Source organism: Corvus cornix, chromosome 2 (genome assembly GCF_000738735.6).
Source record: "Corvus cornix cornix isolate S_Up_H32 chromosome 2, ASM73873v5, whole genome shotgun sequence".
Taxonomy (NCBI): Eukaryota; Metazoa; Chordata; class Aves; order Passeriformes; family Corvidae; genus Corvus; species Corvus cornix.
In genome coordinates, this window is record NC_046333.1 from 62,110,953 (window position 1) to 62,134,826 (window position 23,874).

A 23,874-nucleotide genomic window follows, 5' to 3' on the forward strand; every position below is an offset into this window, starting at 1 on the left:
AAGATAGTGCTGGAGAGAATCTGTGAAATAGGAACAATTTTAGATTTCTCTTCATTGTTGAATGAGGTTTATCCCAGACTTTAAACTGGGATAAGAAATGAAAAATAGCACATTTTCATTACGTGTCATTGTATCCCTCAAGTTGCCCAATAAATGGGCCTGGCCATGAGAGGGCTCATATTAACTTTATGAACTGTGTTAACTGAATTAAAAGATGTTTTTTGTGCGGTGTGGGCATGTATGGATCCATGAAGTATCCAACACCCTCAAATTTGAATACTATAACTACTTATTTAATTAATTATTACTCGTATTAATTACAATGTAACTAAGATTAATTTGTGGAAAAAATCCAATTACTAAATCAACTACGTGTCTCTGGAAGGAATAGGAACAGGAAACTAAGGTTTCAGTTCTAATCTTGAAATTCCAGTCTATTATTGAACAAAATTTTCATATTCCTTTTTGGTAGTGGCCTGTCCACCCAACTAAAGCTGGTATGTTAATTGCAGCAGGTTGAAATGATACATCATGGCTATAGAGTTCCCTTTTCATGTCCTTCCTACCCTGCTTCCTGTGGGGTTCACACAGGCCTTCTTTTCTCCACTTCATGAACAATCCTGCAAATATAGTCAAAGCTAGTAATAGTCCATGTGGCTCACAAATTATGGAAAATGGCTACTGATGTTCATAGGGCTCTTCAGAGGAAGAGCCAAATTTTTTCTGCTGTGTCTTTGTACGTTTCACCACTCCTGACATTCATCCCATCCAGTTAGCACACCATTGGATATCTGTCTGGGCTCTTCACCTGTGGAGCACAGCCAGCTGGAGGTTCCCCTAGCAACAGAATTCCATCTAGGGTGTTCACAGTGGAAGCGTGGAAGCATTAGCAGCTGGAGGTTCACTCTGGTGTTATATTTCTGTCCAAGTCTGTCAACAACTGGAACTCTATTGTCTGGAAGTTCCTACCTTGGTGGCCAAGATAGGGGTTGATGGCAATATGAAAGTACTGGCCAAAGTTGGGGAGAGAGGAGACTTCCCCCGGTAATGCAAACAAACAGTCCCAGAGGAAGGGTGACACCGTTCAATTCAAGATATTCTGAGTTAGAAACTCAGCCCTGCAAGACCAGTTTCCAGTTTCCACTTTCTCTGGTCTGTCACGGCATATGATACCCTTGAATGTTGCGTTTCAGCACAATTTCATGAGGTTCAACAAGACTCAGGGACAGGTGCTGCACTTGGGTCACAACAACCCCAGGCAGCGCTACAGGCTGGGGGAAGAGCGGCTGGAAAGCTGCCCAGCCAAAAAGAACCTGGGGATGCTGGTTGACAGTGGCTGAACATGAGCCAGCGTGTGCCCAGGTGGCCAAGAAGGCCAATGGCCCTGGCCTGTATCAGCAATAGTGTCGCCAGCAGGCTCCGACCAGTGATTGTCCCTCTGTACTCAGTACTGTTGACACCACACCTCAGCTGCTGTGTTCAGTTTTCGGCCCCTCACCACAAGAAAGACACCGAGGTGCTGGAGCGTGTCCAGAGAAGGGCAATGGAGCTGGTGAAGGGTCAGGAGCACAAGTCTGACGAGGAGCAGCTGAGTGAGCTGGGAGTGTTTAGCCTGGAGAAAAGGAGGCTCAGGAGGGACCTTATCACTCACTACAGCTGCCTGAAAGGAGGGTGTAGCCAGGTGGGGGTCGGTCTAATCTCCCAAGTAGCAAGAGACGGGATGAGAAGTGGCCTCAAATTACATCAGTAGAGATTTAGACTGGACATTAGGAAAAATTTCTTTGTGGAAAGGGTGGTCAGGCATTGGAACGAGCAGTCCATGGAATGGACATCACCATCCCTAGAAATGTTCAAAAAACTGTGAATGTGGCAGTTAGGGACATGGTTTAGTGGTGAATATGGCAGTGCTGGGTTAACAGCTGAACTCAGTTATCTTATAGGTCTTGTCCAACCTAAACAATTCTATGATTCTAAGTCAATAAACCCCATCACTGCTGTACAGGAAGCAGGGACAGACAAAAGCAAGACAAGCTGAACCCCCCAGACACCTGCTGGTCTACTCAACAGTACCTATGGGCACAGACTCTGGACCCTGATCTGCATGATAGATTGTCAAAATTTCTCTTAGGATTTCTTTGGGGCAGGGGCTAAGATGGTTATCCTGAATAACATCCTGCAGGGCCATGAGGAAGTGCAGCCTCAGCAGCGAGCCCAGCTAATAACTAGGGTCATGTCTTAACAGAACCATAGCCACTCCTGTGGATGAGGTAATTGGCTCCTCACTTAAATGCTGAGGCTATTAACAGTTTTCCTATTTGAGAGAGGAGGAAGAATAGATAATTTCTTTTCACAGTACAGCTTATTTTATTTAGTAGGGGTTTTGTTTGTTTTCTCTTCCTCCTTCAGGGAATAACAGAGAATTTTCTTTCAACCCTCAGGGATATAATAGCATATATACAGACTTTGTTTTTGTTTGGCCAACCTATGCTGCACTCTTTTTTCCTAAGAATCACCATTTCCAGTGCAGATTTAAAACACTGAAGTTAAATGTGTGTAGCTGGTTACCTTAATATATGATAAATGCTGTGCATGTTTTCTCTAGTGGACGCTTCTCCTTTTCCCCTTCCCCCATTTCTCTTTTCCTCTAGAGGACAATTCAGAAGGGTGGTTATGGCAGATGATTTGAGGTTAATAACAGTTGAGAAAGTAGGTCTACCCATAGTGCTTAATTTTGAATAGATTTATCCTTAAATATCTATCCTTGCACACAGGTCAACTTATAAAATCAGAACCTTCATGTAGAGCTTGCTCCGGATTTTCATGAAGATTTTATCTGTCTGAAGTTAAGTGTTATTTTTCTAGCTATTAAGTAAAACCTGCATTTAACATTTTAAAGAGCTTTGTTAGCTTCCTTTCAGATGTGGCAGCTGTGATTCCAGGTTGAGTGACAGTTAAACGTAGATGATGCAGAGGGTCATCTGATCAGAACTACAAACTCTCAGAAGAAGACAAGACTAAGCATGGTGTGTTACAAGAGGCATCTCAACCTTTAATGTAGCTTTTGTGTATGTTTCTCCAAGATAGTTTGTTCTTAAGACTGGAGCAAGAACAGAGAATTATTCTTTTTCCTTGGAGCTGTAATTAATTTTGATAGATTGAAGATTTCCCATTGGCCAGGCTGCCCACTTCAAATACCTTATTTGATAAAGGAAAGATCCTTCCTTGCTGCTGTGACTTTGTATTTTCTAAAAAATTTTTATTTCGGTAGATGGCAGAATTCTGGTTGAGGTCCTTAAGATAAGACAAGCTTAGAAATCTGCTTTTGTCTAGAAACTCTTGCTCTTACAGTCCAGGCTTCTTAGGAGCCAATTAATTGAAGTCTGAAATTGCAAAGAAGAAAGAAATTGGAATTTGTATTTGTCTGCATATACATAAATATATGTCTGAAGGACACCACTTTATGCTAGTTTTCTCCTAATTTCCCCCAAAACTTTTCACTTGTTTGGTTATGCGGCTCTGCCTCTGTTCCAAAAACCAGATTTCACAGTGGTCATCCATGTATTTTAGATAAGTAAACCTGTTCTAATGAATGTTTTGAATATGGACTCCTACTCATATAATTATGATTTATTTGATATTAATCTATAGTTATGCATTAGCAATCTTTAATGACTCATTTTCTTTCTAAAGCTTGTGGGGGAAAATAGCTGCACTTAAATACTTACAGAAAGCAATTCAGAAATTAGATTTACTCATAAAATTGTATTAATTGTCCATGAGCTCTTGGCACAAATTTAATGTAAAACTGAGAACCTGTAAGTTGGGGTCAATTAGGGGTGATTTTGAAAATAGCTTATTTAGTTGTTTTGGCCAACTACAGCTCACTTAGTTGTGTCTTGTGTTTATTATTCAATTCAGTGCCCTAAAGTCTGTCCTAGTAGCAAAGCATCCATTATCTTCAACAGTGGAAGGACTGGTGAATATATCAGGAATAAAGCACACATTTAGTACTCTGCTTTTTTTTGGACTGCAGAATCTAAACATAAGCAGAGTGTATTTATGTGAGTTACATATATGTGTGCTTACACTGTACATGTGTCTGTATAATACAGTAAATGTGCAGTCGCATTCTGAAAGTATCCTGTATCTGTTCCTTCTAAACATCAGCCACTTTTAGTCCATCGGTTCAACAAGACCAAGTCATTTGGTAGAAATTCTTAATAACTTCAAGCAGAATTTGGATATCTGTCATTTGATTAAGTATAAAGAATGAAACCTTTAAGTCTTTTTGTTTGTTTGTTTGGGGGTTTTTTTGGGGGCTATGTGGGGGTTGGAGTGGAGGGCTAGGGGGTATATGAAGAGGCACATCTGCCAGAAATTTTTCTACTGTCCTTAGATATCCCAGCTTTTTACTGGAGTGACCATTAATGAAGCATTCATTTGGCTATCATGAAGTAAAGCATGTCCTTCTCTCCTGCCTTCAGTTTTCACACATCCACACCGTATTTCTACCTCTTCCTCTTTTTCTGTCTTCCTTTCCTACAGCTTCTTTTTGTATAAGTTTGATCCCTAAATGGTCCTGGCCTAAGGTCTGTGATGGACAGCCTAGCAATTTGCAGACCTAATGTCATTTTCTTTGATCTCTAAGGAAACAAAAGGAGGACTATGAAATCCTATAAATATCAAAAGCAGGTATTGTAAATCAGCCCCAATCCTGTTGCTGAACTGAATATCACTGTAGCAGTAAACATGAAATGTGTGACTTAGGTGAGACATACTACTTAATGTCAGGTTTTGCAGTATTTGTGTGTGTGTTGGGCTTAATTTCTTTTATTTTGAGAACTGAAAACTTAAATTGGTAGGAAACCCAGCATTTAGCTTCATAAGTGGTGAGATATGAGAAGCACTCCTGATCTGAAGTAGGGAAACTGGAAGTTTTAGAACTGTTTTGCCATTGAATGATTATGTTACAATAACAGTGCATGATGACACCGTGTTCTTCAGGCACGTGCTTTTTAATTCTTTGAATAAAAGACCCATTTTGCACTTATTAATCTCCCTCACCAACCCTTCTAGACCACAGCATTACAGACTGAAGTTCACACATAATTTAAGTTCTAATTGTACAGATGTACTCCCAGGTGGAAAAGGGAGAAGTGATATCAGGAATACAGGCAGAATTTAGTGTCATTGTATATGAATAGGCAAACCATAAGTACTGTATAGATGACCTTTAAGCAAAATGAGAATTCATTAGGGTTAGCAGGCATGATTTTCAGAAAAAGCATCACAGTACTGCTGTTAAGATTATTAGCTTCTTTAGAGGTTTGTCAGTGTGGATAAACCAAAAAACCTCATGTCATTTAGCATACTAGCAAATGCCAGTGACTGTACTTAGCAGAAACTAAAGAAGATAACCTCAAATCTTATGATACCCCTGCATGCCTCTGCATTATGTTCTGTGAGGATAGAGTGTTTTTCTTTAAATCTTTGCATGTAAGACTGTAAATTCAGAAGAAGGATTTGTATACTAAACACCAGATTTAAATACTTAAAGCTGCACAAAATGATTTCAGTAATGCATGGATCAACCTGCTGACTGGCTGCAGAACTCTTGCTTGCTCTACCTGGTGCAGGTCTTAATTGTCTCAGCGTGCCAATCAGTAATAACAGTATGGGAAATGCCTGACAGCCTGGAATCAGCGGTGATTTTTCATTGAGAGAATCATCGCGGCATTTTGTGGTGGTTATAAATCTACTACGTGTATATGTATATATAATGCTATGGCTTCTGCTTTTTATACAGATGTATTACTGATTTTAGACTCCAGGTTGTTTTCTGTCACTCAGTTGAGGGAATTATTGCTTATATATATGCAACTGTGGAAGAGAAGCAGTCAGGTTCTCAACAGTTGAGGATAGAGTCTAAAATGAGTCACACTGGAATTTGACTATTTCTTATAATAACTTGTCAAAACATTGGATTGTAATACAAAGCTTGCAGGAATACTTTCTGCACATGTAGAACGTGCTTTTCCTTTTGTTAATTTTCAAAGAAGTAGAATTAAAAAATATGGACAGAGTCATCTTAATTTTTTCTTTAGATCAGAAAATGTAATATTTTGTTCAAACATTTTAATAGAACAATTACTCTTTTGTTTTTAAATAAAATTTTCAAGTGAATTAAGTGCTTGTGACAGGTGCATTTTGAACAGTCATAGAGAATTAAGTCCTTTTCTTCTACATCTTATAACAGTGTCAGTCAAAGATTTCTTTATCTGTCACCTTCAGGCATCACAGCTTTCTTTCGGAGTGACCATTCCTAAAAGTAAAGGAAAGTAAAGGTAGTAATACCAAAATCCCCCCCCTTTTTTTTTTCTCTGAGATTGGTTATTGTCTGCTAGGATAATTGATGCTTCTTCACCTTGAACTCTGCTGAGATTGCTGGCTCACTTCTTGTCCTTGAAGAGCATGAACATGAGAACTTCCGACCTGGATTAGATTTTGAGGTAATGATCTTGAAGTATAGGACCAATACTGGGGTGCCATTCTGCTGTTATTTTTGCTGCAATTAGCATCTAAAATACTAAATAAACAGTGTTCTCCAGTTCTTTTCCTCCCGTGCCTGTCATTAACAGTGTACAAAGGTTTAGTGCAATCTCCTTTAATAACAGGAATAGAAAAAGGAAGAAATAGCTACATGCTTATTAGAAACAAAATCAATTATTACTTTTAAAAACTACCTGCTTTCAATTAAGCAGGAAATTATCTAACCGGTTACTTAATTTGCTCTAGCTGGCAGTCTCTCAACTGCTTTATGCTGAGTGGAGCATGAAATTAAATATGTAACAACTATCCTAATGGTTATGTTTTTAGAAAACCAGCATTTAGAAATGGTATTTTGCATAGTTTCAAGAGAAATAATGACACAAAAATAAATTACTACTGCTTCAATGCATTTGATATTTAAAGGAAAGATAATACTTAATTGTTGATTCTCTTATTCTGATTAATAGCAAAATAATCTTTGGTTTGAGTGATGCAGATCTGTACTTGGGAATTGGGTTATTTGTTTAGGTTGTTGTTGTCTTCCCCCCTGTGTGTAATGGGTGAAATAATTGCTCTTTGTCTCCTGCTGCTTCAAGTGTTAAGATCCCCCCCATGAGTACCAATTCTGTGTACAATGTGCCTTTTGGTAAAATTTTTCTAGGAATCTTCAAGAGATGTTTAACTTTTCTGTTGATGCTATCTGCTGCATCTCTCTCAGGATACAGCTTCTGTATCCCAACTGAAATCCATGCTTTTTTACTACTTAAGAGTAATTTTCCATTGCAGAGGAAACAGCTTGGAGTTCAATACTGGCCCACATAGATGACTTTAAAAAAACCTGGGAATCTGATGCAGAATGCTTCTGATTGTGCGTTAAGGGAGAGGTGAAGCTGATGGTCCAAGTTTAGGTGTGTCAAAGTGCTTGAATCATCCAGTTCTTCGTGTATATTAGCATCAACCCACCACCCCTCTCCCCAGCCCCAAAATTTTGCAAGCGTTTACAATGGCAGAATGATCCACAGATTTGCACCATGTAAACTTGGCTATGCTTCCATCCAGGAAATTTTATTTCGATTTGAATTTAATGCCTTTGATTTGATTAACTTTGTGACACAAATCCACAGACTTCATTATATTTATCACTGTATAAACTTCACTTTCAGTTTTATTTAGATTTAACAATAGAGAAATAATTTATACTATAATCCTAAATTAGAATGAGATTTTAAAAACTATATCAAACAGTTACACGGATCACAGAAGTTTTCCTTTTTTAACAACAGTTAATAAAAAAAATTCCATTGCCATAATTATGATTTGGGAGGCAGTAACTCACTACATTCCCCAATAACGAGATACAGACTATTTTGTTCTTCAGTAGGGTTTTAATGCTATCTGGTTAACAAAGAAAATGTGCCATTTTGTAGATTCTCTAATGGACACGTTTCTGTTCTCTGGAAAATTGTGAATTTGAGCCTCCAAAGCAGTAAAATTGTTGGTCTTTGCTTTGAGTCTTGACTCAGACATTTATTGTCTGCCATAACTTTTGAAAAAGCTTTGAAATTTGGTAGAAAGTGGTGGTTTCTCCACAAAGTAATCCCACTGTTAGATTGCAGGAGTGATGGTAGTGATAGCAACTGCCTGCATCTTGTGAAAATTACTTGTTAGTTGTTAGTTGGTCTTAGTCTGCCAGGCCATTCCGTTCTGTTTCTTGAATGGAGGGCAATTTTAAATTGTCCAAAATAACAAAAATTAATAAAAATAAGGTCTGATTAAGTTGAATCAGAATTAAAAAAGCATGTCTGTTTTTTCATTTATGTTTAGACCCCTTCACCCCTCTCTGTCATGCAATTGAGAAGCTGTCTCCCATTCTTCAACACTCTAAAATGACTTTTGTGTTCCAGCAACAACTTGATGAAAAAAGTGGCAAAAAACCCCCAGCTTGAGGAAATGAGCTCAGACATTTGAAGTACTTAGATCAGCATCCCTATTTGTCACCCCAATTTTCTCAGAATTCTCCAGTCAGAATCTTGAGGAAAAGTCACCTTTCCTTATTCGTGTCTTTGGCATCAATTTTCTCTCTCCATAGCTTGCAATGAGAATCACTGAGCTGAAAACCAGCCTGCTCTCCCTCAGTGATGCCTTCCCTGGAAGCTGATGGTGTCCTGTCAGCAGCTCAGCCAGACAGAACCACCGGCACCATCTTCATTAGGGGAAAAGCTAATATAAACAAATAAAGGCGTTAGTGGAGATAGCAGAGTGAGGGGATTACTGAAAAATGCCTTGCAGAGTCAGTTGTTATGCCTTTAGTTTTAAAAATATATAAATGTTATATGAATCTCAAATCCGCTTTTATTTACATAAAATATTTATACACCAAGCAAGACAATTTCACAACTTTAAAATGTATTTTCCTGTTAGATTAATCTTTTCATATGCTAACCACATTACAAGTAAACATTTTCATACTCTCCACTACATGAATGTGGCTAAAAGCTTCCTTGTTATTTTATAGTTACAGCATTTCAAATGTATCTTTTTTTGACGTGGTTAGGCAGCCTGCCAGTTTTACCACTAAATTATAGCAGAGAAAACACTCAGTAGAATTTGATTAGATTTCTTCCTTCTCCCCATGAGTAAGGCGAAGCAAATTTATGCTCAAAATGCAAGCTGGGTTCTGAAGAATTGAATATAGATCTGTATTTGTAGTGTTAAAAATGCAGGCGAGTTTTGTAGTGGAAAATAGATCTTGTTTATAGTGCTGCTTTATATTACTGTTGAATTTTGTTCTGTCACTATCTGTAGAATGATAGAAAAATATTAGGCAATACCAAAGTTAAGATTTGTATTTCGGAGACTTAGAGATGAATATGTCCTTATCTTTGCTATTAGTAAACAATTATATTAATAGAACCATAGAATGTCTCAGGCTGGAAGGGACCTTAAAGATCATCTGTTTCCAATCCCCCTGCCATGGGCAGGGACACCTTGCACTAGACCAGGTTGCTCAGAGCCCCATCCAACCTGGCCTTGAGCGCTTCCAGGGATGGGACATCCATGAGTTCCCTGGGCAACCTGTTCCAGTGCCTCACCAACCTCAGAGTAAAGAATTTTTTCCTAATATCTAATCTAAACCTACTCTCAGTTTGAATCAATCCCCCATTGTTCTGTCACTACATGCTCTTGTAACAAGTCTCTCTCTATCTTTCCTGTAGGCTCCCTTCAGGTACTGGAAAGCTGCACTTAGGTCACCCCAAAGCCTTCTCTTTTCCAGGCTGAACAAACCCAATTCTCCTAGCCTTTCCTCATAGGAGAGGTGCTCCATCCCTCTATTCATCTTGGTGGCCTGTTCTGGACTTACTCTAGCAGGTCGATGTTCCTGTGCTGGAGATCCCAGACGTGGATGCAGCATTCCAGGTGGGGTCTCACCGGAAGAGCAGGGCAGAATCCCCTCCCCACTTTGCTGGCCACACTGCTTTGGATGCAGCCCAGGACACATTTGGCTTTCTGAGCTGAGAGCCCACATTGCTGGGTCATGTCCAGCCTTTCATCCACCAGTGCCCCCAAGTCCTTCTTGGCAGAGCTGCTTTCAATCTGTTCATCCCCCAGCCTGTACTGGTAAGGGGGATTGTCCCGACCCTTGTGCAGCACCTTCCACTTGATCGTGTTAAATTTAATGAGATTCCTTTGGGCCTGCTTCTTGAGCTTGTCTGGATCCCTCTGGATGACATCCCATCCTTCAGGTGTGAAGTACCTATTAAGACTGGATTAATCCCAACCGATTACAATCATTTACCCTAAGGATCCGCTTTAGGTGCATGTTATCTGTCGACTTTACTCCTAAGGAGAAAGGCTGCATTTAACTGACCTGTGAATATGTGGTGGGGCATGTGTCCAAGCCATAAGACTGATTTGTCTAAATCAGAGGTCTAGTTGGAGCATATTGTGGTGCCTCCTGACCAAGAAGTCCAGGTTTCTTTCTTGCAGTAGTCAGGGCAGAATGGGAGAAGAGATCATATGTGCCTGATTTTGACCTGATACAGAGTTGGAACATGGGATAAGGCAGCATCTGAAACTGGCAGTTAGGAATCTTTCCCAGGTACACAGACCATTGTCTGAAGATCTTCAGCGGGCTGAACTGCCTCTGTGTCTATCATCTCCCATGTATGACAGGCAGATTTATTTTCTAGACCTTATTCTCTGTCTCAGCATTCAGGCTGCTAACTTGAATTCCTAGGTTGGCTGGTTTGTGAATTATGAATGCCAGTGACCAAAACCCCTTCAACAGACGTTTCTGAAAGACCATATCCAGTGTTTATTATATGTTTGATAGATAACTGCATGAGCAATTAGCTTATGAGTGTGAATTATCATTACAATGAGATGAAAACAAACTTCTTTATGTTATAGTTGTTACTCAGCAGCACTGTTTTCATAATATATTTTTGCCTTTTAAGGACAGGAGAGACCATTGTGAACCACTGTTCCATAACATAAACCAAAAAATTTTAGTCATTAGTCTCTGCGGAAGCCCATTCTGGTCATTAGTTGAGTTTAAGTATGTATTTTACAGAAAAATAGTGCAAAAGCTTAAGATGGATATAAGTGCTTATTTAATCCCCATTCTAAGAGTCAAGCACAATAGCTGTATAGGAGTCCCTTATATTCTGTAAATCCTTTATAGGAACAGAAAGGTTCAGAATCTGACATTATAAGTCAAGCACATTTCACAAATGACCTTTAAAAATGACACTTGTTGCTGCTTACAATGTGGTTTTTTAGTATTAAGGTGAACTGACATATGTATTCATGGTTCCCTCACCTACTTCCAGGCAAAGGAATTAAATCAGTAACTTTAATGAATATAATTTCATTATCTACCATATATAGATATGACATTAAACAAATCTTTAAATTTTTCTTTTGCGAGAATGTACTTAATAATTAAGAAAATTTAATAAATGTGACTATGATATATCTGATTCATTTAATTAGGAAAAAACATTCTGTGAAACATGAGCAGTTGATGTAAAGATGTTTCATCAGGATTAACTTGACTCTTAGGTTAAAAGAAACTAATGTAGGAGGAAGAGAGCTTTTATTGTTGGGTTTTTTTTTTATAAACCCCATGAAAATCTTTGGATTTTCAATTTAAAAAATATTTAAAGATTTGTTTTAGAACATATTCAGCAATGCATCAGTTGGCTGTGCAAATGGTAAAAACAGTGAGTCAGTAAGCTAACTAGCCTAATTATTCTTAGCAAAGAGGTAGCATCTATAGCACAGCATGGATTACTTATTTATACATGGTAAACAGCTTTCATGACAATGGACTGATTCAAAGCCTGTTGGCATCAGCCAGTGCACTCCTACTTTTATCATCAACTTCCATTCCGATTTGGAGCCTGATCCAAAGGATCAAAGCCTGATCCAATTACTGAAGTTGATGAAAAAGTTGTTGTTACAGCTGAGGTGGTATAAGGACCTAAACAAGCTGTACTCCCTCTTTGAACAACCTTTTTCTTGATTCTTCTGTTAATTTTGACAGCAACCAGGTCTTGAGAGAACTCTTATTGAACAAGTGTTGATTTTTAGATCTAACTCTCTAAATGTGAGTTATTCTATCGAATGTTCAAAATGTGTCCTGTCTGTAACTATGAAGAATATGACATTGTCAGAAGGAGCTCAAAAAGTGTTGTATATGTTTGTAGATAATTACATTTAAGTAGGGTAGCAGAACATTAATTTAATTTATGATTTGTGTACAAATAAAAGATGTAATTGATTTAATTTATATCACCATGGATCATTAGTCAATGTGACCTAGAAAGATCTATATTTTGATCTGAAGCTCAATGTGATCTTATTCCCTTTAAAGAGCATAATAGTCATCAACAGCTTGTAGCCTTTGAGGTACTGTCTGTTCCCTAAATGTTTTTAAGCATTTATTGACAATGATCTTCTCAGTGTTCATAGGATGAAAGGTACAATTTCTTTTACCTGTAAGACTTTTCTCAGACATGAGCACATAATTTGTTGATCCACTCAAAATATGTCAGTGCCCCACAAGCTTCACAACATGGGCAGTCCAAATAAACTGGAAAGGGAAACAATGAAATGGAAAAGTAAAGTTTTTTTGCTGTTTCTGTGAGGTTGATAGAAAATGACACTGTGAGAGCATGTAGGATTTCTCACTGATGATGCAGTCAAGATAGATGATCTTCAGATCACTCATTAGTGTATTTGTTTGTCGTCTTTCAGAGTGGGGGAACTCATCAGGTATGAATTAAAGGATGTTACTTATATATGTCCTGATTGATAGCCATGTTCTCAGAAATTTTAAGTCCGGAGTGTGAATAGTAAAGAAAGACTAATTTTTGTCCATAGGATGTTGCACCATACAAATTCCACGTCCCTTCTTCAGCCAAATCCATTTTCACTACAGTCTTCCTCTGCAACAGAATTAAAACATAAAGGTTGTATTCTTACTTTTATATTGGCTCCAAGCACAAACTCTCTGATCATCCTCTGCTAACACATGGATTTGAGACTGAGCCAAACTACAGTTTCAAGGGTAGGGAAAACCAGGGGTAGGGATGGACTGACTCTCCTTTGAGCTGTGCATTTTCCAAAGGAAAGCACAGTGTTCCAGCCTTGTGATTCTGTACTTCCACAGGCCTCTTGGGTGCAGTGCCTTGGTTTGACCGTGGGGCTTTTACTTCTCAGGCTGTAATTTAATAACAGCTGCTTGATACTTTCTTACTTTAAAAACAGCAGTAATAAGAGCACGGCCCCATCATATGCTCTAGAGCTGCAAAGAAAAGAGCCCCCAGTAGTCTAATAGCAGTGGGATTCCAAACAGATTTGTGTAATTTCACAAAGTATACAAGCTATACATATAATGTTTATTCTAAAGAAGAAATGTGAAATGTAGTCAGCAGATAAAATGTTTATTTTCTCACTGTCACATGTGTTTTTTCATCCTTTTGTGACATCAGTGTGGTAATATCGAAATAGATTTTTCTAAAGCACAAGACATGCTGTGTGAAGAGGCAGGAACAGGAGTATTCAAACCACACCAGGATCTTGACTGGTTGATCATCTCTTGCTACTTATGATTAAGCAATAAGGAGAGAGGTACAGGGTATTTCCTGGGGATTAATAACTGATAGGGAGGAGTTAATGGCCTGAGGTGCAGCTGAGGGCCATTAACCTCAGCTGGTCATCAATCCTCATTAAAAACCTCTGCAACGCAGTTTACCAAACACGGTGAAGGGCAAACCAATGTTTTAAGTACCTTTGTGATTCCCTTCTCTGTTGTGTCCTTAAATTTGTTCTGATTTAATTTCTGTTTCTTCCTGGGGTAGATGGTGCTTTTTCTTACTGCAACAGAAGTTCTAGTCAACCACGGGTTTATCTCACCAGTAGTTGTATGAAAACTGCAGAGTTCAGACCTTTATGTGCAAATGGGAGTCCTCACTACTACAGCAGCAGAATAAAGTTTAGAAAATCCAGCATTTAATTACATAAAAAAGAAAGTAAGTAATAAATTTCATAAAAGATTGGTTTGTGAAATCCAAATTTGTTTTTTTAATACTGTAGTACAACCTTTTCTGTTGCAACAAAAGGAATTTGTAAGGCAAGGGCCCATGGTTCTTTCAATTTTGAAGCTGTTAAACTTTCTTTTACTGTGTTTCAAAAAATTGTTCCTTTGTGTTTGGAAGTGTTTGGTACATAAACCACCTCCTAATTCTGAAAAAAACCCAAGTATTGTAAATATATTCACATTAGATGATAATACATTGGAATATGTGTATTTTATAATGGATTTGGGGTTTCCTTAGGTTTTGAAATACATGAAATTTAGTGTTATGCCGGATATTTCTAGAAAGTTAATCTCCTTGCAAGGGAGGCCTGTTGTCAGCATGGTATTTAGAATATAATGATTTTGTAGTTATGCTATTGCTCTTGGTTATTCCAAATTCAGATTGTGGTAACAAAATATGAAGCTATGACAAAAGTCCTGAGAGTATTTTTGGAAACTGACAAAATTCTGAAGTCTCTTTTCCAGGCCTTAGCCCTTACTTCTTGTGGTAGCAGTACAATACCTGGGTAATACTGGAGAGCTCTGTTGGCCTAATGTGTTTATTGCAGATGTTTATCTGGAAATCACCAGAAAGGTCTCTGCAGCCCTTACAACTTTATAAAGATACTGTCAAATGTGGTTGGTAGACCTTTGGGGGCAGGAGGCAGATAATGAAATGAAAGGGTATAATCTGGCAGCAAGAAATCAATGAAGTTTTTTTTTTTTTATTTGATCATAGTGAGAGTGGAATTAGTGTTTGGCCTTGATTTAAAAGTGTAGGATTTTGCCCAACAGCTGCTGATGAACTCTGCACTCTGTGCATGGGCTTACAAAAACAGAAGCCCTTTTTGTTTGGGTCTACACAAATACCTGTGAGGTAAGTGACCTGAATGCTTGAAAGGGGGAGAGTACAGGGCACTCCAGTTGAAGAAGTACTGCTTCTGTTATATCCTTTCCTGATGCTGTAGAATACAAAACAGTCCCCTTTGCAGAGAGTGGGAAACTGGTGAAGGGTGCTGCTGGGTTCCACCACCTCAAAAAGCTCATCTGAATCTGACACAGGGAAAGGGATATGTGCTGTTCCCATGTATCACCAGGAACTTGGATATGCAAGTAGTGGGAACTGTATGGGCGAGACTTGGATCAAAGCAGCAGTTCTTTGGATGTAGTTATAGAAGGTATGTCTCAATACAGCCTTGTCTTTTATTCAAAAGACTCAAGGCAAATACGTATGGTGACTGCAGTAAGCCTATTTCCCCTTCCTGGTTTAGAAAGACATATACCTTCATGTATTGCAGGACTTCACTGTCACTATTCATCTCAGTGAAGATAGGCATTCACAGGCTGATTTGCAGAATCGTCCTCCTGAAATAGATACAGACTGATAGAGACTCCTGTTCTGTGGAAAGGCCCTTACTTGGGCCCTTATATTCTGCGTAATAACAGCTGAAGAGAAAGTCTTCTACATTAGCTCTCTGCATCTGGGACTTGAGGAGGATTCTTAACCAGTCCAAGAGCATTTTGAAAGGAATTTCAGAAGAAAAAGATGTTTTGTAAATGAAGTCTAAAGCAAAGCTCTTATCTTGTTTAGTCAAAAGTAGCTCGCTCTGTACAGTTTTGCTCATGGGAGGCTTCTGAATGCTATTTTACTGTATGGGATGATTTGGACTACCTTACTAATTTTGAGGTTTCATATCAGATACCTCTGCTAGAAACACCAGTCCCCTCTCCTATACTGTGCTCTTATGGCTGTAAGTCTTAGAGTGGCTTATATTTTCAATTCCAGGTATCAAGAATGTTAATAATATTATATAATTATATATAATAATATGTGTAATTATATATAATAAAAAATTATATAATATATAATATATTAATGATTATAAATCAATTATTTATAGGGTATGCCAGTACTGAAACCAGCAAACTTTCTTTGAGGGTACTTTTTGAGACTAACTTACTCTGTAGCTCTTTTAGCACAAGCCAGTTTCCTGTGTAAGACACAATATCTGCATTTCTGTGGCTCCTGCACACCTTATAAAATCTTCTGCTTTTCATGTTTCAAATGCTATTAAATGCTCTCCTGCTTGTTTTGTGTTTTAAGGGACAATGAATAAAGCTTAAAAAATACAGGCTCTAGGGTGTGCATTTGTGGTCCATTCCTCTATGCATGTTTCATATAAAGAAGATCCTTGCTTGTTCTCTAGATGCTGTAGAGAAGGCACTGTCTGTTGAAGGGAGCCAAGTGTGGCACTTTATTGCGCTGGAAGTCATGATTGCTCAGCTGTGAGATTGCTTCCTGGAAATCTGTAGAGGAGAATCGAGCACAGTGCAGCAGAAGCCACACATGAATGTGCTGAGTGAATAGCTGTGTTTGTGCATAGGGAATAGCTGAGGAACTTGGGGAACAGTAGTGTCCTTTTGAGCATGACTGGCCAGTTGAGGATATACCAGTTAAATTCCTCGGAGAACCCAGCTGACAGATGTCAGTGTGGGTAAGGGCAAATAATACAAGTTGGAGATGGAAGGTTTCAAGGAAGAAGCAAACAAAGAGACATCAGAGTAGTCCAATCATAGTGGTCTACAAAGAATTAAGTCCCTTTTCTCTAAGTCCTCTGGCATCCCTGTCCAAGTTGGAAAGTCATGTGAAAGACTCTACCTCACGCCTTTTCTTCACTTACCATTTATTAGTTCATGGTGTAGGAAAATAACTTTGCCTGGTTTGATGTGACAACTCTGTAGCCTTTGGCCTTTTTTGTACTCTTCAGAAAGGCCTTCACCTCAGTTGATGTCTCAGCAATTTATTTATGACTCTACAGTGTTACCGTTTTAATTTTTTTTCCTTTTGATGAATGCCAGTGACCATGCTGTAAAATCTTTTTAAGGCCAAGATGTTAATGTTTTTTGTGTTGCTGTTCACTTTTTACAATGGCTACTCACCAACTCATATTTTTTCTCTTTCCTCCTAAATCTCTGGCTTGAAAGAGAGTGTTTCTCTTGGCTCATGGCTTAACACCTTCTGTGTTTTCCTGAGCAACTGACCTCCCATGTTTACTTTAAGCATGAAGTTTCAGTGTCTTTATATTCATCTTGTTTCAGACTGATCATGGGCTTGCTGCAAAGCTTTAAAAAAACCCAGAAATTTTTATGCTTTCTACATCTTTGCCTCCACGTATGGAATGAATGTGCTGAGTCTTTCCTCTGTCTTGTGTATCTCCTCCTTTATAGTATAGGGTTTTTCTGCCTTTGTCTTCATGCTGAGTAAATCTTGCCCTTCAAATTCTCAGTATAAAATATTGACATCATTATGGAATTCTACTGTGTGATTATGGAATGGTTTATTTTTATTTCTCAACTGTAGCTTTCAATACAGGAGAAGTTAAAGGATTTTGATAGGATAGTGGTACACTTGTGCTGCTTTGGCACTGCTGTGCAGGAACTCTGACTTCAGTGGCAATACACTAGATTTATGCTTATTGTAACAAGAAACCAAATCAATGTCTTTTTCTAGCTAAGTGTTTCAACGTGATATTTCAGTGGCCTAGACAATATAATTGCTTGTAATAGAAATATTTCAGCTCTTTTTGAGTGTATATGGTTCTGCTATACTTTACACAGTTATAAAACTGTTTTTATATCCCATCAAGTCAAAATATTCTTCAGAGGTTAGAGTGATTCCCTATGCTTCCAGCTTTCACAATAACGTGTTGTATTGACAGTCTTAGTAAGAATGTGATTAATGGTTGAAACACACTGGATTTCTTATAATCACCAAGGAACAGTTGATTGTTGTTCTTGTTCCTTGTTTCACAGCTGTGTGAAATAACCAGTCTTATACCTGAAAGCTTTGGCTGGAACTTAGTTGAGCAGAGCATTTGGAGCTCACCTCAATTATTGGTTTTTTTGTTGAAAAACATTTTCCTGTTAGCAAAAGCTTATTTCCGTCTCTCTTCTAATCAGCCTAGTGGATCAATGTGCAGAAAATGACATGCCGAGGCAAGATGCTGCTGAGTGTGAACAAATATTTAGAGATAAACAGAAGAAACTGGATGTGTTCCGAAGAATGTCACCTTCTTAAGCCTGGAATGTTTTCTTTGCAACATTTTTAGAGCAGTGGGATTTCTGTTCAGCGCGATCTGAGATAGGATTGACGTGAACTCTTGTGGTGTTAAGGTCAGAATTGTCCACTTCTTAGATGTTGCCTTTGAGCCAAGTATCTTGAAAGCCTTGCATCATCAGTCTTGTGGCACTCTGCTTGTCAGGATTCCAGATCGTGTCGCTGTGCAGCAAACCTGCTAAGCAGGCTCTCTTGGGAATGGCAGATTTTGCAGAGCTATAGGATGGGAAAGCTCAACTAGAATTTCCATGCTTTATGCTCCCATGCCAGGAACCAGATGAGATTGGGTTTTGCATGGGTTTAGCCTTGTCTCTATAGAAAGGACTTTGGAGATCTCAGAGGCAGGATTTAAGGAAGGGCAAACATGGGAAGTATGCCTGCTGGGGTTTATTGAAAGCTGTAGATATAGGGAGCTTATGTACCTGATCAAGAAAACTGAGAATATCACTTAAAGTAGTAGCAGATATTTAAGTAGGAAAAGGAAAATTAGCAAGGCTTAATTTCACTGAGATTCTGGAGAGTGCAGGAAATCTTCCCTGGGCAGCATGACTGAGTCTCTCTTTACATTTCTGGTTTGTATAGAGGCTAATACGTCCATATTTTAGTCTCGCTTGTCCTGGAGCCTGGAATTTCCCGTCAGTGAGAAACCCCGCTTTTTGGTAACTATAGATGCAGCCCCACGTCTAAATGTGTTGCACATAAGACAATTCCCACCCCCCCCAAGTTTCTGTAGGGATGCTGACTTTGTAGAAATTCTTTCCTGCTGCTTTTGTGGCACTTAAGATATAATTTTACTATTTCTTTGATATGTGAATAGAGAATGTATCTGATATGTATGGTAGAAGATTTCTGTAGATACCTGTGGGATAAGGTAACAGCATTTTAAATGGTTACAGCTGTTGGAGGTGGGGGCATTTCCCACTGAGAGAAATGGAAAGACTTCTTGGTATGATCCAATGGTAGGTGTAGGGAAAAATGTTGTTTTTTTTTTTTTTTTGAAATCAAACTCACAGAAGAGAGGCAGGGTTGCTGCATGTATTGCAGCATGTAGCTTCAAAAAGGAAACAAAGAATAGTCTCATTCCTTTGCTGTTTCTGGGGGCTAAGGGAGTAAATGACCTTCAGCTTTATGTAAATGGAAGGATTGCAGCTTGTAAGTGATGGTAGCCATTTAAAAACAAAAGTAATCCCACTTTTCTGGTTTTTGGCAAATGCCTTGTAGTATGCAAATGGTCTGACAATACTGTGTACCTTATAAACGTATTTAAGTACCAAAATATTTCATATAAATTTGAAGACTTTATTCTTGTGTGCTCCAGTATCAATCAGGAGTCTGTACAAAGACAGGGGAGTTACTGTCGCATGCAACTAGTGTGAACTCATAATAAGCTCCAAAATATTCTAGATATTAGAAGGGACTAATATCTATTGTTGATTATAATTCCAGTCACTGGTTATAAACCTCATGAAATGAATTGCCTCATTTATAATGCATACCATGGGACAACATCTAATTTGGTGACAAGCATGGAGTCTAGCAAAGATTCAATAGAAATATCTGCTTAAATGACCATGTTCTCACCTAATTACATATATTTTCTAAATCTTTGTTATTTAATATACCTGTTGTTATTATTAAATTGAATTTCACACCTTTAAAAATTCTGGTAAAGATATGTCCTTTTCTTTGTGAGGTGCAAGGTTAGTGTTTGTTTTAAATTGTGACTTTTTGTGAGAAAGATAAGAAAATCAACATATGCTGTTATCACTCCTCACTTTTGAAATAACAAGGTGAGGGCTATCCTTGAAAAGTAATTGATATTCCTGTACAGGTTGAAACTGATATACAAAACTGATATACAAACAGATAAACAGAATCCTTCTAGTCTGTGCTTTAGCTGAAAATACCATACCAATGGTTGTCTTACATGCCCTCCAGTTTCAGACCAGACCTTTGACCTTTTGGACCATTCTGCTGGTTTACTCTGGCCTTTCAGATGCCTTGGGTCTATGTAATTTTAGCTGCATAAGTAGAACACAAAAGTACTAAAGTGATGCTAAGTTAATGTCATGCAGTGGGTTAACCTTGGCTTGGCACCAGGTACTTGCCAAGCTTCTCCATCACTCCCCTATGCAGCAGAACAGGGGGGAGAAAATAGGATGAACAAAACCTCACAGGTCAAGATAAAGGCAGTTTAATAAAGAAAAAGTGAAGATTGTGCCTGTGCAAGCAAAGGTAAAAAAAAAAACCAAAACCAAAAATGTTTTATTCTCTACTTCCCATCAGCAAGTGATGTCCTGTTGCTTCCCAGGAAGCAGTTGCTCTGGAAGGCAAATGCTGTGAATAACAAATGCTCCCCTGCCGTTTCCTTCCCTTTTTTGTTTAGCTTTTATATCTGAGATGACCTCATATGGTGTGGAATATCCCTTTGGTCAGTTTGGGTCAGCTGTCCTGGCTGTGTCCTCTCCCAAGATCTTGCCCACCCCCAGCCTGCTGGTGGTGAATGTTGAGGAGACAGTGCTGATGCTGTGCCAGCCCTGCTCAGCAGAGCCCAGACACGGGAGTGTTATCAGCACCTTTCCAGCGACCAATGCAAAGCACAGCACTGTGAGGGCTGCAGTGGGGGGAATTAATTCCATCTCAGCCAGACCCAATACACACTGCCTACGAGGCTTAGGGAAAAGGGCTCAATTGTATGTAATTATTTTGAACTTAAAATATCACCTTTACCTTGCATAACAGGTAAATAAAATTCCACTGCTTATCTAGGTGAGCATGTAGCAAGTCCACAGTTTAATGGAAGAACTTGCAATGAAATCTGGTCTTCACAGATCATTGTGGCTAGTTAGGAAGCATAAGGAATGGTTCAATATCATTGGGAGGTAACACAGTTGCCATTATTGTATGAGGTAAAGACTGTAAGAGTATAGTTCTGTTAAGTTTCATTCCTAGAATTCTGAAAACTAGTTCTGGTCTATAACACAACTGGGTCTGGTGTAAAATTCCAATGCCTGTGCTCTGGTATAAAATAACATATTTTTTAGTTATTTGTTTCTATGTGGTTTTGGTCATGGTTAGTGGTGGTAGTGGCAATGTGAGGTATCACTGCTGTTCTGACAAATGCTTCAATACTAAATGTGACCATGGTGGAGTGAGCTATGGGGTTGAATCCCTGTTTACATCTGCAGGATGTTTGCACTGTTCCAGTCTGTTTTACCCATGGAAGTGCATTACAAACAAAATGATTATACCAGTGTTACTTTGAAGGGGGCTGTTGAGATGTAACAAACCCATTGTGTATGACTTGGTGCAAGAGGGAGGGGAATGCTTTTCCTAAACAGATGTACAAAGCTTGGAACATGAAGAGTCATTGCTGAAACTTGTTCAGGTGGGGGAATCTTATATTGCTGCTCTTGCAGAGTCACTTGTTGGGTGAGAATTGTGCAAGTGTTTTGTCTGTTAATTCAGCAAATACTTTTATCCTTTGAGCTCTTTATACGCATATAGGAAGTTGTTGTTTTGGGTTCTTTTTAAAAAACAATTGTATTAAGACAAATAGTTCTTTCATTTAATCAGTTGCTTATCTTCTGTACTATTCTGGAATGCTCTCCCAAAGCCCTGAAATTCTGCACCTGCAGCAGGCTTATGCTGTAGATACAGAACAGGTGTTGTGCCCTGAAAATATGGCCTTCAGGGGAGGTATCAGACACAGCTTACTTTATCTATGTTTCTGCAGAAAGGGAAAGAGGAGGGTGATAGTTGCTGGAGAATCTCTTGTGTGGGATGGCGGCACCTATCTATCATGCTGACCTGAAGTCTTAGTGGGTTTGCTGCTTACCAGGTGCTCAGACTTGAGATGTCGTGGAGAGTCTGCCGAGGCTTGTCTGTCTTTTAGACTGTCACCTCCTGCTGCATATCCATCTGAGCAGCAGTGGTACTGCCAGGGTATGCTGAGTGTACCAAGATTAGCCACGAGGTTTGGAACAAGGATGGAGTGTGTATGAATAGCCACAGGGTGCTGGGACAAGGATGGGGCTTGTTGCTGAGTGGGATGTGTGAATTAGTGGCAAAGGGCACAGGTAAGCCTGAGGTATTTGTGTCTCGTGCCTCAGTCCTCACTAGTGAGGTTTCACAGGCTTCTGTTCTTAATGAAACAGTTCAAGAAGGACATTGAGCACCTTCAGGGGACAAGGACCATGTCAGGGAATACTTGGGAGAACTTGACCCATGCAAGTCAGTGGGACAAAACAGGCTGCATTCAAGACTGCTGAGAGAGCTGGTTCATGTCTGTACAAAGATGTTGTCTTTGAATAGTCATGGAGATTGGGGAAGTGCCCCAATTCCTGGACAAAGCCAAATGCTATACCTATCTCCAGGAAAAATCAAAAGTGGACTCTAGGCTCCTCAGCCTATCTTCACTCTGTGGAGGCAGTCCTCTTGGAGCAAATCTCTGCACAGATGTAGAAGTGAGTGAGAACCAATGTCATGGACTGCCTTGGAGAGAAATCACCTTCCCTGTGATAACAGTCAGGAAATGGAGCAGATTGCTTGGAGGCCATCCTTCCCTGCAGGCTTTCAAGACTCAACTGGATAAAACCCTACGTAAGCTGGTTTGATTCTAGCTGACCTTTTTGAGTGATTGGTTGGATAACAGGCTTCCTGAGGCCCTTCTCACCTGAGTGAGTCTGAGTCAATGATTCTACAATGGACAAGATGTCAGAGGTGGCAGGTGAATCCTATTGTGCTATTTGTATGTTGTGGCAGAGTGTATCAACAAAGCAGAGACATTTCCTGAATTACATGAAGATGCAAGCCTGTTGGTCTGCATCCATGTTGCTGTTTAAGTAGGGGAGTAACTCAAGTGTTGGGAAAAGAGAACTGCAGGTGATGAGGAGCTGATGAATAAATCTTATTACAGGGTCATTTTATCTAATACTTTTCTCTGAGTGATTTTTTTTTTTCCCTAGAGCTTTAATTTTGTTATTTAAAGACCATGACCCATTATGTTAGGGATATAGTTGCAAACAGAAAGACAGCAGATAAATCTGTATGGGATTTTTAAATTGAGAGAATGGCTTTAGTGAACATATGACGTCCATTTGTGAGAGTTAGGAAGGAGGAAGATAAATCACAGGTTTGTAACTTAGAAATTAATGTAGTCATGCAAAACTTCTGTTATGTGGACTCTGAGGATCTATCTACAGTTGAATTTTTATACTGTGATTGGCATTACATAGATGGGAAAGGAGGATAATATGGTGAGAGAAGTGTCAGGGCATGAAAGCATAGAAAAGTGTGCTAGTGGTTTTTCTGGTTTTGTGCTTCTCACAAATGCTGCTATTCATAGGTCATCTGAATGGAGGATTTACTTGACATTGCAGAAAATATTTTCTGCATTCAGTGTAGGAACATTCTCTCTAAGTCTGTTCTATCTGGTGGCAGTTTTGGACACAATGCAATGTTGGTAATTTGATTGTTTACCTAGTATGAATCTTGCATGAGAAACATGGGGACTACAAAGCAGCTTTCGGTTTGCACTTGTCAGTGAGGATTCTGAAAAGGCTATTCATGTTGGCCTAGTAATATGCAAAAAAATTTAATCCTTTTAAATTAGGATTTATGA